We start from the raw sequence: 13859 nt of genomic DNA, 5'->3' as shown, positions 1-13859 counted from the left end.
GCTGGCGTGTGCAAGGCATCACGGACAAAGGTTCGACAACGCGCACCGTAACCTTGAAGCTGAAGGCGGGCGTGACCATCGAGGATCTGCCACATCAGTTTCGAGTAGCCGGTATGTTGGCACTTTTCGTAGCCGCTGGAAGGGCTCCCCTATGCTTGAGGTGCAACCGCACGGGACATATCAGGAGGGATTGTCGCGTACCGCGCTGCGCTATTTGCCGCCGCTTTGGCCATGACGACAGCCAGTGTGTGCGGACATATGCGAACATCGCAGGCCCCGCAAAGTCTGACGAGGTATTACAAGAGCACGTCATGGATGCCGCTGATGCCGAGGAAGCGGCTGGTGGGTCCGACGTTACGCAAGGCTCAAAGGCAAAAGTCCTCGCTACGCCTGACGGGGCCAGCAGCACTGTCAAACATGGAAAGGACGATAAAGTGCAAAGAACAGAGGCGGACGCGGAAAAGTCTGCCAAGGACGCAGTGACTAAGGTCGCCACAAAGGACAGCAGCAAAGACAAAAAGAAGACAGAAGCGGAGAAGGCAACCCCTATGGACACCAGTGGCCCAAGTGGTACGGCGTCGAAGAGGTCCCTTGAGGAGAGCAATGACGGCGAATCCGGAAAAATCAAAGCGGTTCAAAGCGAGCCGCCTTTGAAGACGACCAACGTCCGGCGACCGACTTTGAAGCCGGCGCCGAATGTGCCGCCCGATAGGAAACCGTCGGCGTCAACGCTGACATAGCATGAGAATGTGCCTACAGACGCTTTCCGTTTTCCTGTTATTTTTTTTTGTGGGGTGGGGGGAGGGGGGTGTGCCGGGGAACGGCGGGGTAGCGGGCGACTGCAACAAGACGCAAGTTTCGCGATGGAAATTCATAGATATGGCATCCAACAACGACAGCCCAGAGGATGGTTTGCGCTGCGCTATGCCGGTAAACGTGAGTGTGCAGCGAGTTATGTGCAGTGATTGTAGGCCATGACCGGTCTTTTCCTTCTTCATAACAAAATGACTTCCACCAATGTCGCGTTACGTGTTGGAAGTATAAATGTAAGGAGACTTGGTTCTAAACGTAAACAGTACCAGCTAAGCAGGCTGTTCATGGAAACCGATCTTGACATTATCACAGTGCAAGAAACTAAAATCGAAAGTGAAGAAGGAACGGAACGTATGGTAGCGACTTTTCGTCCACGGTATTATGTGTGTGTGTCACATTGTGTCGGGAGGTCTGGTGGGTGCGCTCTTTTTGTTCGCAGTTCTCTGGACGTAGTTATTGAAAGCATGGTTTGTGATGTTAATGGACCTCAAATAGTGTGTGACTTTGTTATTGGAGCAGTGAAGTGGCGAGCGATATGTGTGTACGCACCTAACAAGGAATGTGAACGCAAGGGTTTCTTTCAATGCCTTAAAAGCCAATTGGATTGTCAAACCAACATTTTATTGATGGGGGATTTCAACTGTGTGTGTTACGCTGAGGACACAGTGCTAAGCCCGCCGGTGCACGACGCAAGCGCGCAATTTTTAGCCGAAATTGTTGGCGAAGTGAATCTGGTAGATGTGGGCCACGTCATGGGAAATGGTACGAATACAAGGTTCACGCATTTTCAAGGAGTCAGCCACGCACGATTAGACCGAGTGTATATGTCTGCTGATTTGATTCCAATGTGTAGCAACTGTGAGGTAAAATCTGTGTCATATAGTGACCACTGTTTAGTTATGTTTGCGTTGGGCCCTAGAAAACCAAAATTTAATTGGGCGTTGTGGAAATTCAACTCTAAACTACTAGATGATGATGGTTTTGTTCAGAAAATTAAAGATCATATTCAGAACCTATTAGAAAAGGACCATCAAAGTATTGCAGAAGCATGGGAATGTTTCAAACAGGAAACGAAGTTAATGGCAATGGAAAGATCATGCACCTTACGACGGGAGGAACAAAGAAAAGAAAAAGAGTTGCAGTGTCAACTTAACTTCTACTTAACAATGGAAGGTGCTTGCCCAGGTAGCTTTGCGAAGGGAATAAAAGAAGTAAAAGCTCAGTTAGAAAGCGGCGATCAAGAGAAATATCGAGGTGCGGTTATACGTGCGCGCGCAGAAAGATTATGGTGCGGTGAAGTACTGACCAAAAGAGCTCTGTCGGACGAAAAAGGCTACGCTTCACGAAAGGAGGTAAGGGCCATCACATATGGAAACGCAATTGTACATGAAAACCAACACATTCAGCGGGCCTTTTATGAATATTACAGCGAGTTGTTAGGCAGTGAACGCGAGCACTCGAAAGGTTTCGATAGTGAATTTTTAACGCTGCTTCCAAAGTTGGATGACGATGCAAGGCTGAACCTTGAGCAGCCAATTACTATCGCAGAAATAGAACAAGCAATAAAAGAGTTAGATGTAGGCAAAGCGCCAGGGCCTGACGGATTAGGCGCCGCATTTTATAAGGCTTTTAAAAAGGAAATGGCAATAATTTTGCATCAGTTAATTAATGAGGCATATGAGAAACAAGTTCTACCACCTTCGTTTCGTGAGAGCCATGTGGTATTAATACCAAAGAGTCAAGACCCTCAAACTCTCCTCTCGGTACGGGCATATCGTCCCATTAGCCTTACAAATACAGACTACAAGATATACACGAAAGTTCTCGGGAGGCGACTACAGTCGGTCTTACAGAAGTTAGTTGGACCACACCAAACGTGTGGAATAAAAGGACGGTCCATTATGACAAACATTCATGTGGTACGCACGGTCCTTGAGTGTTGTGATGCCTTTTCAGAGATGGTGGAAATATTACAGTTGGACCTTGAAAAGGCATTCGATAGGGTGGCGCATAAAATCCTTTTTCTTATACTTGAACATGTGAACGTTGGATGTATGTTACTAGAAGGTGTTAAAATGTGTTATGATCAAATAGTTTCTAAGATTATAATTAATAATACATTATCAGAAAGTATACAAATCCAATCTTCTTTGAGACAAGGTTGCTGTTTGTCACCTTTGCTTTTTGCATTATATTTAGAGCCATTTTGTTTAAAGGTATTTTGTGTAGTGAAATCGTAGGTTATCGGGTAGGCACGAGTGAAATAAAGATACTACCATACGCAGATGACGTAGCAGTGTTCTGCCGGGATAAAGAAAGCGTTAATAAAGCGGTTGATGTGGCCAAAAGTTTTTGTAAAATGTCAGGAAGTGTCATTAATTGGGGAAAATCAGTAGGCATATTGCATGGGGGTTGGGAACATTTTCCCAGTGAAATGGAAAGTGTACAGTGGACGACTACCCCTATGAGGTACCTCGGTGTACCGCTACAGCATTTTCGGGACACGAAAGATTACTGGAAAGAGCAATACACAGAAGTGAAGGAAAAGACAAAACAATAAAATATAAAATATCTAGGCTTAACAATAACGTCAGACCTAAGGTGGGACGAGCATATTCACCACATTACCTCATCTGCTATGCAAAAGTTATTTTTCCTACGCAGATCACTTCGACTCGCACCCTTGTCAACAAAACTCCTAGCATACAAGACATTCGTTAGGCCGATCCTCGAATACGGAAACACTGTATGGTTCCCTCACACCCAAACTAACATAAAGAAAATAGAAACAATACAAAGGAAGGCCATTCGATTTATTCACAACAAATTTAGACGTGAAGACTCTCCCTCTAATCTTCTAGCAATTTCTGGGCTCCTTACGCTCGAAGCACGAGCGAAACAGGCACGTTTGAAATTTCTTTATCAACTTCTGCATAATTCTTTCAAAATTGACATTTCAAGTTACATATCTTATTCACAAACACGACCTACCAGGCACAAACACACAAACACCTTAGTAGAATATAAATGTAATAATAATGTGTTTAAATATTCCTTTTTTCCTGTTGCGATCCGTGAATGGAATATGTTATCACCTCTCACCACTAACACAGAGTCACTGTCTCAATTTGAATCAAAAATTGAAAAAATTGTTTAGCAGGTTAAAATTGCTAGTGCTATTATTGATCGTGCAAACTACCATGTACTTGTGCCCTGTGTATGTAGTCGGGTATGCAGCATAGAATACCTCAATTGCCATTTCTTACTTTTTTTTTTTGAAAGTTTGCATGTACTTGTGTTTGGTGTATACATTTTTGTAGTGAAAATTGTTGATGTTTTAAGGTGCGAAACTGACTTTATACATGTATTAAACATTATCAGTGTACATGTACATATGTATAGTGCCCTCCTGCTATGGTCTCAGTAGAGACTGGCAGTATTGTAAATAAAATAAATAAAAAATAAATTTGGTGGGAGGGACCTTTCCATGTTCGCGAGAGCAACCGTATGCAACCTCTTTCTCGTCGCCAAGATTTGGTTCGTGCTGCAGGCCATATGCGCATCAAGAACGAGCATACAAAAACTGCACCGCGAATTTGCCGTATTTATCTGGGGATCTGTGTGGGAACGTACCAGCCGCACCAATTTGTTCACATCGGTTAAACGAGGCGGCCTGGGCCTAGCTCACTTGTTTTTGAAGCAAGTGGTTTCACGTTTTATGTTCTTGCGCGATCAACAAAATGTATTTTTATTAACTGTGTTTCAGGAGCGTCTGAGTGACGCTTTACCAAATTATATTGTGTCAACACGACCAGCGAGAACAACTATCAAGGGCTTCCTGCGTGAAGTTGTATGGGCGTACCAATTCTTGTGCACGCGTTTTTCTTTAGAGTATTTAAGCAGTGTTAAGCGAAAGAAACTCTACAAAGATGTTGTCGACACATTGCTGCCTACACCTATATATAGGACGAAGTTTTGTATAGAAAATGGAGGAAATGTGTTAAAGAGGGTAAAGCGGATGCCGGTGCGCTCGTCAGCCAAGTCCTTTTTCTTTCAACTTCACAGCGAAACGTTACCGGTTAAGCCATGGCTCGAACAAAAAGGCTTGTTTGTAGCATGGTCAGTAAACTGTTTAATATGCAGAAAACCAGAAACCATAGAGCACATGTTCCAGGACTGCCCAGACGCAGTATTCTTGTGGGACATTTTGCAACGAACATTAAAAAAGGAGCTACCGGTAACGCCGTACGGAATCCGTTTTCTCCCTACATCAAATGACGATGGAGTCCCTCAAGATATGTTGATGTTATTGTGTCTACACAGTCTATGGAAAACACGAATGGCGATACGTCATGAGCATATTAATATTCAGTCTTCAAGGGAAAACTTTATTGGTCCTCATGCGGGAAGTGTACAATGCCAGAAACGAGGACAATGACTGGATTTCAGTATTAGATGAGCTGGCATCTATGAAGTGCTTTAAAATGCCTCGCGTCAGCCTCAGAGTGGCAGACGCTTTTAAAATTTTTTCTCGCAGTGTTTTGTTCATATTTGTATGTATTGCAAACCGGCAATAAAGAAAAAAAAAGTCCGCGTGGCCTAATGGATAAGGCGTCTGACTTCGAATCAGAAGATTGCAGGTTCGAGTCCTGTCGCGGACGTTCTTTGAATATTTTTAATTACACTTTGGAGAATACATATAAAACTGTTGTGCACTGCCGGTGCACACTTGTCCGCGTGGCCTAATGGATAAAGCGTCTGACTTCGGATCAGAAGATTGCAGTTTCGGGTCCTGTCGCGGACGTTTTTTGAATATTTTTAATTACACTTTGGAGAATACATATAAAACTGTTGTGCACTGCCGGTGCACACTTGTCCGCGTGGCCTAATGGATAAGGCGTCTGACTTCGGATCAGAAGATTGCAGTTTCGGGTCCTGTCGCGGACGTTCTTTGAATATTTTTAATTACACTTTGAAGAATACATATTAAACTGTTGTGCACTGCCGGTGCACGCTTGTCCGCGTGGCCTAATGGATAAGGCATCTGACTTCGAATCAGAAGATTGCAGGTTCGAGTCCTGTCGCGGACGTTATTTGAATATTTTTAATTACACTTTGGAGAATACATATAGAACTGTTGTGCACTGCCGGTGCACACTTGTCCGCGTGGCCAGAGTTTCGGCTTTCTGCCGCGCTAGCGAGGGGACATGCCGATCATAAGCTCCGTACTGGGGCCGCGGTACCAGGAGTTTTGCCTCAGAAGACCCGGAATACGAAGTTTTGCTGCCTCAATTGCCGACAGGTCGGATAGTTTTAAATACAGTTTTTCTGCATGCGGATGTGCGTGCCAGGCCGTATCGTGTGGAACATTTCCGAGATGCGTTGGCTAGCTTAGGCCTACTTGCTGATGTCATCGCCCGAGGGGCGTATCAGATGAGCGACGTTTGGGCGGTTACTTTCAAGAGCGACGAAGGCGTGAAAAAGCTTTCAAGCGCCAAGAACCTCAAGGTGAATGAACATCGGGGCATTGTCGTTGATCCAGCCAATCAGGCCGTGCGGCTGAAGCTGCTTTGGATGCTTCATAACGTGTCGGACGAGGATATACGGACAGCCCTGTTACCGTTCGGAAAGGTCACGGACGTTTTCCATGAAAAGTGGCGTGTTCAAGGGGTTCAAGATAAAGCATCGTCGACACAGGCGGTGTCCCTGGTTCTGAAGACGGGTATGACCATAGAAGACCTGCCCCATCAACTTCGTGTAGCTGGTGAGCAGACCCTAGTTGTGGTACCGGGCAGAGCACCCCTTTGCCTGAAGTGCCGAAACACCGGACATGTGCGACGTGACTGCCGCGTCCCGAGATGTGCAGTATGCCGTCGCTACGGCCACCAGGATACGGAATGTGTTAAGACTTACGCATCCGTCGCAGGACCTGCGCTTCGAGAGGACGTGGCTGACCTGTTAATAGACGAGGCTGACTTTGATGAGGCTTCCCGCGTGCTAGTACCATCAGCGGACACAGTTGCAACACCTTCTGTGCCGGCTGCTAAATCCACGAAGGTGGTAAATGTGCTGCCTACGGGCCCGAAGGATGCAGTGCGAAGGGCATGCGACGAAGGAGCCAAAGAAGAATCGGCCGCAAAATCCGCCACTGCCGAGGAGGCCGCCACGGAGCACGGACCGGCAACTCCCTTCATGGACGTCGAAGAATCGAGTGCAAGCAATGCGGCTATGAAAAGAGCGAGGGACTCGACCGGCAACCTGGACGGCAACCTGGACGGCAACCTTGACAACGGGGCCAAAGACGAGCCGCCGCCAAAAGCGCAGGCGGGTCGTCGTGTGCCCGTGCGCCTGAAGCCAAACATCCCGCCGGACAGACGGCCGGCGGCAAAACCGCCTAAGTAGGGCCCGGCGCCTACTGGGGCGCCCGGACTAACGTCGTCAAGAGATGGCGTCCTTTTTGGAATCGGGCTTCGCGTACGCTCTAAAGGTACGCATGTGGATCGAGCGGTGTTCAGTGCAAACGTTATGCATGCAATTTTTTCTACAGTGTGTCCCGATCGCTTGTTCTTCAGCCGCACCATGCGATCGGTTTGCTTTTGCAGATAAATGGCGGTGAAACTAGAGAGAGCAGTGAGAGTTGCCACGTTAAATGTTCGTGGCCTTGGAGCGCGAAGGAGGCAATATCAACTTAGCCGCTTGTGTATGGAGAAGGAACTCGATGTAGTCGCCTTACAAGAAACTAAGGTCGAAACCCAAAAGCAGACCAATCGCATGGTGACGCCTTTCACCGCGCATTACAATGTGTTCGTGTGCCATGCGAATGGCACATCAGGCGGATGTGCGTTGTTAATACGGAAGAGTGCTGGTATTATTGAAGAAAGTGTAACTGTTTCTGAAACTGGCCGCTTGCTTATTGTAGATTTTTCTTTTTCTCGCGATTTGTGGCTGCTCGTATGCGTTTATGCGCCAAACAATGTGAATGATCGATTTTTGTTTTTTGAATGTATCGAGCAATATCTAAAATGTGATCGCTTCGTCATATTTCTTGGTTATTTTAACTGTGTGTGTTCTCCGGAAGACCGACTAAAAAGGGAAAGGGTTCGCGATAAAAGTGCTCTCCTTTTGAGCAGACTAATTGAAGACCACAACTTAGAAGATGTGGGCCTAGTCCTCGCTGATGGTCTGATTCCGCAGTACACGCACATTTAATGAAATAGCCGAGCTAGGCTGGACATAGTGTATGTTTCTGACGACTTGATCACCCTTTGTAATAGTTATAACGTCGCACCGCAATCGTTCACGGACCATAGCTTGGTAAGCTTCTCGATTGGGGAAAAAGTTAAAAGAACACGATTCAACTGGAACATGTGGAAATTCAACGAAAAGCTGCTTGATGATGAACCATTTGTGCGCATGGTTAAGGAAAAGATAACAGAGTTGATGACAAATGAGGATGAATATTTTACTACCACATGGGAGGAATTTAAGATTCAAGTTAAGTTCATTGCAATAGAAAGAGGAAGCAGCCTTCAGCACGATAAATTACAGAAACAAAGAGAGCTGCAAAGACAGCTACAATATCTGTCAAGCGCACAAAATGCGGATCACGATCTATTAGCCGAAAACGTAGAGAAAGTAAGACGCGAGCCTGAAGTTATCGACGCCGAGCGATACAAAGCAGCAGTTATACGCGCTAGAAGCGAACGCCTATGGATGGGTGAAATACCAAACAAACGGGCAATGAGCGATGAAAAGCGTCACGCGTCAAGAAATGAGATCCAACAGATACGTCTTCAAAACGAGGTGACGTCAGACGCTTCGTCGATTGAGAAAGGTTTTGTGGAGCACTATCACGAATTGTTCGGCAATGTGACGCGTTCTGGACTGGTCTTCGAGAGTGAATTCATGAGCGAGATGCCAAGGTTGGATGACGACGTAAGAGAAAGTCTTGAGAGACGAATAGCTGTGTCAGAGATCGAAAGGGCGATAGAAGAACAGCCATCAGGCAAATCGCCAGGGCTGGATGGCCTAGGCGCCGCTTTTTACAAGGCATTCAGTCAGGAGTTTGCGTGTATATTGCACCAACTACTCGCAGAGGCGTATGAATCTAAAAAAGTACCACCCTCATTCCGGACTTCACACATCGTATTAATTCCGAAAACCGATGACCGGGAAAAGCTCCTTTCAGTAGATTCATACAGACCGATAAGTCTGACCAACACAGATTACAAAATATTTATGAAAGTACTGGCTCGACGATTTCAAAGTGTGATTCAGCAGCTTGTAGGGCCACACCAGACGTATGGCATTAAAGGCCGCACCATTTTCACGAACACCCACATTGCAAGGAATGTGCTCAAATGTTGTGATGCCATTGGGGGTCGGGTGGCCATGTTGCAGCTAGACCTTGCGAAGGCGTTCGACCGGGTGTCACATGAGGTGCTTTTCGCTATACTGCAGTACTGTAATGTTGGGAGCGTCATTGTAGATGGCGTTAAAATGGCTTATGAAGACTGTTACACGCAACTTATAGTTAATAAGTGTCTTAGTTCGCGGGTGCCAGTCCGCTCGTCTGTACGGCAAGGCTGTCCCTTGTCTCCTTTGCTTTTTGCCCTGTACCTCAAACCCTTTTGAATGGCAGTCATACGGCATGAAAACATTCGTGTTTTTAGGCTGCGCGCCATAGAAGTTAAAATGCTAGCTTATGCAGATGACGTCGCCGTCTATTGTGAAGACAAGGAAAGCGTGGTCGAGGCTCTCCGCCTTGCAAGATCCTTTTGTAGGTACACTGGTGCCCAGATAAACTTCGAAAAAAGTGCTGGAATATGGCATGGAAGCTGGGACGCGACACCCACAAAATTCGCCGGTATGCAGTGGACTACAGTGCCTTCACTGTATCTAGGAGTGCCCCTTGAGCACTATCGGGACTCGACACAGTTGTGGACCGGACAAATAGAATCAATGAAAGAAAAGATAAAAGGATGGCAGGGCCGGGGATTGTCAGTGTTTGCACGTGCTTCAGCTTGCAATGTTTTTTTGATTGCCAAAGTTTGGTACATACTGCAAGTAATGTTCATGTCCCGTGTAAACGTTCAAAAAATGCATCGGGTGTTTGCTATCTTCATCTGGAACTCCACTTGGGAGCGATCCAGTCGAACAAATCTTTTTCGCACAGTTCGAAATGGGGGCCTTGGGCTCTCACACTTGTTCATTAGACAGATCGTATCGTGGTTCATCTTCCTGCGAGATGAAAGAAATGTTTTTCTCCGTATAGTCATTCAGGCGAAAATGGCAACAGAACTGCCTGAATTTGTTGTGTCCACATCTAGTGCTATCACTAGAGCGACTGGTTACTATCGTGAAGTCGTTGCATCCTTTAGAATACTCTGCGCACGTTTTTCGCTGGAGTATTTGTGCTCAGTGAGAAGAAGGAAACTGTACGCAGATTTAGTTGACAGCATGTTACCTATCCCACTGTATAGGAGTGTTCACTGTGGAGGCCCAGGAAAAGATGTGCTGAAACGAGTCAAAAGGATGCCTGTAAGACCTGCTTTTTCCACCTACACACGAACACCCTCACCGTTAAAGTATGGCTAGAACAGAAAGGAATATTCGTACCCTGGACTACCAATTGCCTGCTGTGTAAAAAGCCTGAAACAATTGAACACGCCTTCATTGAGTGTTGGGACGCTGTCTTTCACTGGGACATCTTGCAGCGCACTCTTAAAAAAGAACTCCCCCTAAACCCCTATGGAATTCGGTTGCTTCCAGTTGAAAGCGATGACGGGCCACCGTTCGACATGTTCATGTTGCTGGGCCTCCACAGTTTGTGGAAAACAAGAATGGCTGTACATCATGCTGATGTGAATGTGTGCTCTGCGCGAGAGAACTTCCTTGAAAGTATGTCACTATTACGAGAAGTGTATCGTGCACAAGGCGAAACCCCAGACTGGGTTAGCATCCTTGATGAGCTGGTGTGCCTCAAGAAATTTTAGCGACCATCCCACCTGATGTGATGTGGGCGCACTGTGTATATGAACTTTTTTTGTGTCTATGTTAATGTCTAAGCAGGCAACAAAGAAAAAGAAAACTTGTCCGCGTGGCCTAATAGATAAGGCGGCTGACTTAGAATCAGAAGATTGCAGGTTCGAGTCCTGTCGCGGACGTTCTTTGAATATATTTAATTACACTTTGAAAAATACGTATTAAACTGTTGTGCACTGCCGGTGCACACTTGTCCGCGTGGCCTAATGGATAAGGCGTCTGACTTCGGTTCAGAAGATTGCAGGTTCGAGTCCTGTCGCGGACGTTCTTGGAATATTTTTAATTACACTTTGAAGAATACATATTAAACTGCTGAGCAATGCCGGTGCACACTTGTCCGCGTGGCCTAATGAATAAGGCGTCTGACTTCGGATCAGAAGATTGCAGGTTCGAGTCGTGTCGCGGACGTTCTTTGAATATTTTTAATTACACTTTGAAGCATACATATTAAACTGTTGTGCACTGCCGGTGCACACTTGTCCGCGTGGCCTAATGGATAAGGCGTCTGACTTCGGATCAGAAGATTGCAGGTTCGAATCCTGTCGCGGACGTTCTTTGAATATTTTTAATTACACTTTGAAGAATACATATTAAACTGTTGTGCACTGCCGGTGCACACTTGTCCGCGTGGCCTAGATTCTGCTTCCGGCAACCGAGCGTGACGGACGCATGATGACGGGCTCCGTTGGAGCGGCTTCAGCGGCCTTTTCTGGCCGCGGAAACAGGACGATGGAACAGGAGGGCACCTACCAAGTTGTTCTGCCAGGTCTGCCAACAGGTCTTTATGTTTTAAATACAGTTTTTTGCACGCTGATATTATGGCGCGACCGTACCGGATTGAAGATTTCCGTGACGCATTGGCACCGCATTCGCTTCTTCCGGATGTTATCGCCCTGGGGGCGTATCGCATGAGCCATGTCTAGGCTATCACTTTCAAGGACGCGGACGCGGTGAAGATCTCGAGCATCGGGGAGCTGCGTGTAAAAAACCGGCGCTGCCTGGTGATTGACCCGGTGAACCAGGACGTTCGACTGAAGCTCCACTGGCTTCTACACAATGTGCCTGATGAGGACGTGCGTGTCGCCTTTGCGCCCTATGGGAAAGTTACCGAAGTAGGCCGGGAGCGCTGGCGTGTGCAAGGTATGACAGAGAAGGGATCAACCACCCGGCTTGTCACCCTCAAGTTGAAAGCGGGCGTGAAGTTGGATGACTTGCCACACCAGCTGAGCGTTGGCGGTGAGTTGGCGCTTGTCGTGGTACCAGGCAGACCCCCGCTGTGCCTTCGGTGTCGCGGTACGGGCCACATCCGCAAGGAATGTCGAGTCCCGCGTTGCGGAATCTGCCGACGCTTCGGGCACGAAGACGACCAGTGTACTCGCACTTACGCGAGCATTACAGGCCCGGGAACCAGCGAGGACTCGTCCGAGATGCTGATGGAGGAGGCGGATGCTGAGTAAGCAGCCCGTGTGGGTGGACAACCACAGCGCCAGACTCGGCCATCATTCACGACTCTGGTGAAGCAGAAGGCGGGGCCCACCGGCGCAACAGATTGTAGTGTACAGGCGCAGCATAAGCCTGAACAAGACGACGATGACAAGGCAAAGGAGGCGGCGAAAGCCGCGGACGCTAAAGAAAGCAGCGTGGAGACCCCCGGCATTGATACCATGAGGCGAACCAGGAAGCGGCGAGCACCATTGCTGGAAAACGTCCGCATGAAGAAAGCGGAGACGTCAAGCTGCAGCCTGGCGGTAGCGGCGATGCGCCTCCGCTGAAGGCAGGGGGAGTGAGACGCTCATCGTTAAAACCGCGGCCGAACCTTCCGGCCGACCCGCGGAAGGCGGGGAAACTGCCTCCGTAGTAACACAGTGTCCTGGTCGGTGTCAGCGCCGGCTGTGTTGGTTGACCGGTGTCAAGAGGTCCTGGCAGTCGTGAGGAAAGCTACGTCAACCATGAAGGTAGGCACCATGCGGATAGAGGCGTTTCTTCTTCTAAGACATGGCTTTTAATCTTATTGCTCCACTTCGAGTTGCGACGTTGAACGTCAGAGGTCTGGGAGCAAGGCGACAATACCAGCTTAATCGCCTTCTTCTGGATAACGATATTGATTTAATTGCTTTACAAGAGTCGAAAATAGAGAGCCAAGAGCACACTGACCGCATGGTGTCTTCCTTTCAAGCAAACTTTCATGTTTGCATTTGTCATTCTGTTGGGACGTCGGGTGGGTGCCTTGTATTCATACGTAAGACGTTAAGAGTGAACGTAGAGGCTGTATTTGCATGCCCAAGTGGTCGCCTTTTGATTGCTGATTTCACATTTTCGAATTTTTGTTGGCGAATTGTTTGTGTATATGCTCCTAATGTAGAAAGCGAGCGTAAAATTTTCTTTGAATCCCTTGAGCCATGGTTGAATGGCGACAAGTTTTTGCTTGTACTGCGAGACTTCAACTGTGTGTGCGCCGCAGCTGACAGAGTGAAGTTTAGGCCACTGAGAGACAATAGCTCTGAAGTCTTGAATACTTTTGTGCATGAGTATGGTCTCGAGGATGTTGGCAATGTGTTTTCCACTGGGACCCACCCAGAATACACGCACTTTCAGCAGGAGAGCCATGCGAGACTAGACAGAATGTATGTATCTGTCGATCTTATGCCGCTATGCTCAAGTTATAACGTTAAACCTGTGGCTTTCAGTGATCATTGCCTCGAGAGCATGAGTTTAGGAATGAAGGGCAGGAAATCGCGCTTTAACTGGCACTTATGGAAATTGAACACAAAGCTTTTGGAGGATGAAGGGTTCATTATACAAGTAAAGACCAAGCTAGACAAACTGCTAGACGCGCAGCCAGCTAGTTTTGCAACTGAATGGGAGGGGTTCAAGGAGTGGGTAAAAATGAAAGCAATAGAAAAGAGCAGCATGGCTCGCTATAAAGAGAAAGAAAAAGAAAAAGAAATGAACGGGCAACTTGAATGGATGCTGAGCATGGAAAATAGCGCGCCGGGAACTTT

At 47.2% G+C, this 13859-nt stretch overlaps 6 non-coding genes across 6 annotated transcripts; all 6 read left to right on the top strand.

Moving 5' to 3' along the window:
* The first annotated feature begins 5401 nt into the window (after positions 1-5401).
* TRNAR-UCG (transfer RNA arginine (anticodon UCG)) lies at positions 5402-5474 on the top strand. The gene has a single exon. It is a non-coding gene; the product is annotated as a tRNA-Arg (tRNA).
* Positions 5475-5687: 213 nt separating this feature from the next.
* On the top strand, positions 5688-5760 carry TRNAR-UCG (transfer RNA arginine (anticodon UCG)). The gene has a single exon. It is a non-coding gene; the product is annotated as a tRNA-Arg (tRNA).
* A 70-nt stretch (positions 5761-5830) lies between these two features.
* TRNAR-UCG (transfer RNA arginine (anticodon UCG)) lies at positions 5831-5903 on the top strand. The gene has a single exon. It is a non-coding gene; the product is annotated as a tRNA-Arg (tRNA).
* A 5003-nt stretch (positions 5904-10906) lies between these two features.
* TRNAL-UAG (transfer RNA leucine (anticodon UAG)) lies at positions 10907-10979 on the top strand. Its single transcript has one exon. It is a non-coding gene; the product is annotated as a tRNA-Leu (tRNA).
* A 70-nt stretch (positions 10980-11049) lies between these two features.
* TRNAR-UCG (transfer RNA arginine (anticodon UCG)) lies at positions 11050-11122 on the top strand. The gene has a single exon. It is a non-coding gene; the product is annotated as a tRNA-Arg (tRNA).
* Positions 11123-11335: 213 nt separating this feature from the next.
* TRNAR-UCG (transfer RNA arginine (anticodon UCG)) lies at positions 11336-11408 on the top strand. Its single transcript has one exon. It is a non-coding gene; the product is annotated as a tRNA-Arg (tRNA).
* Positions 11409-13859: the final 2451 nt, after the last annotated feature.

This window comes from Dermacentor albipictus, chromosome 2 (assembly GCF_038994185.2).
Source record: "Dermacentor albipictus isolate Rhodes 1998 colony chromosome 2, USDA_Dalb.pri_finalv2, whole genome shotgun sequence".
NCBI lineage: Eukaryota > Metazoa > Arthropoda > Arachnida > Ixodida > Ixodidae > Dermacentor > Dermacentor albipictus.
Note: the sequence above shows the minus strand (reverse complement) of the source record. Positions and strands in the feature narration are given on the sequence as shown.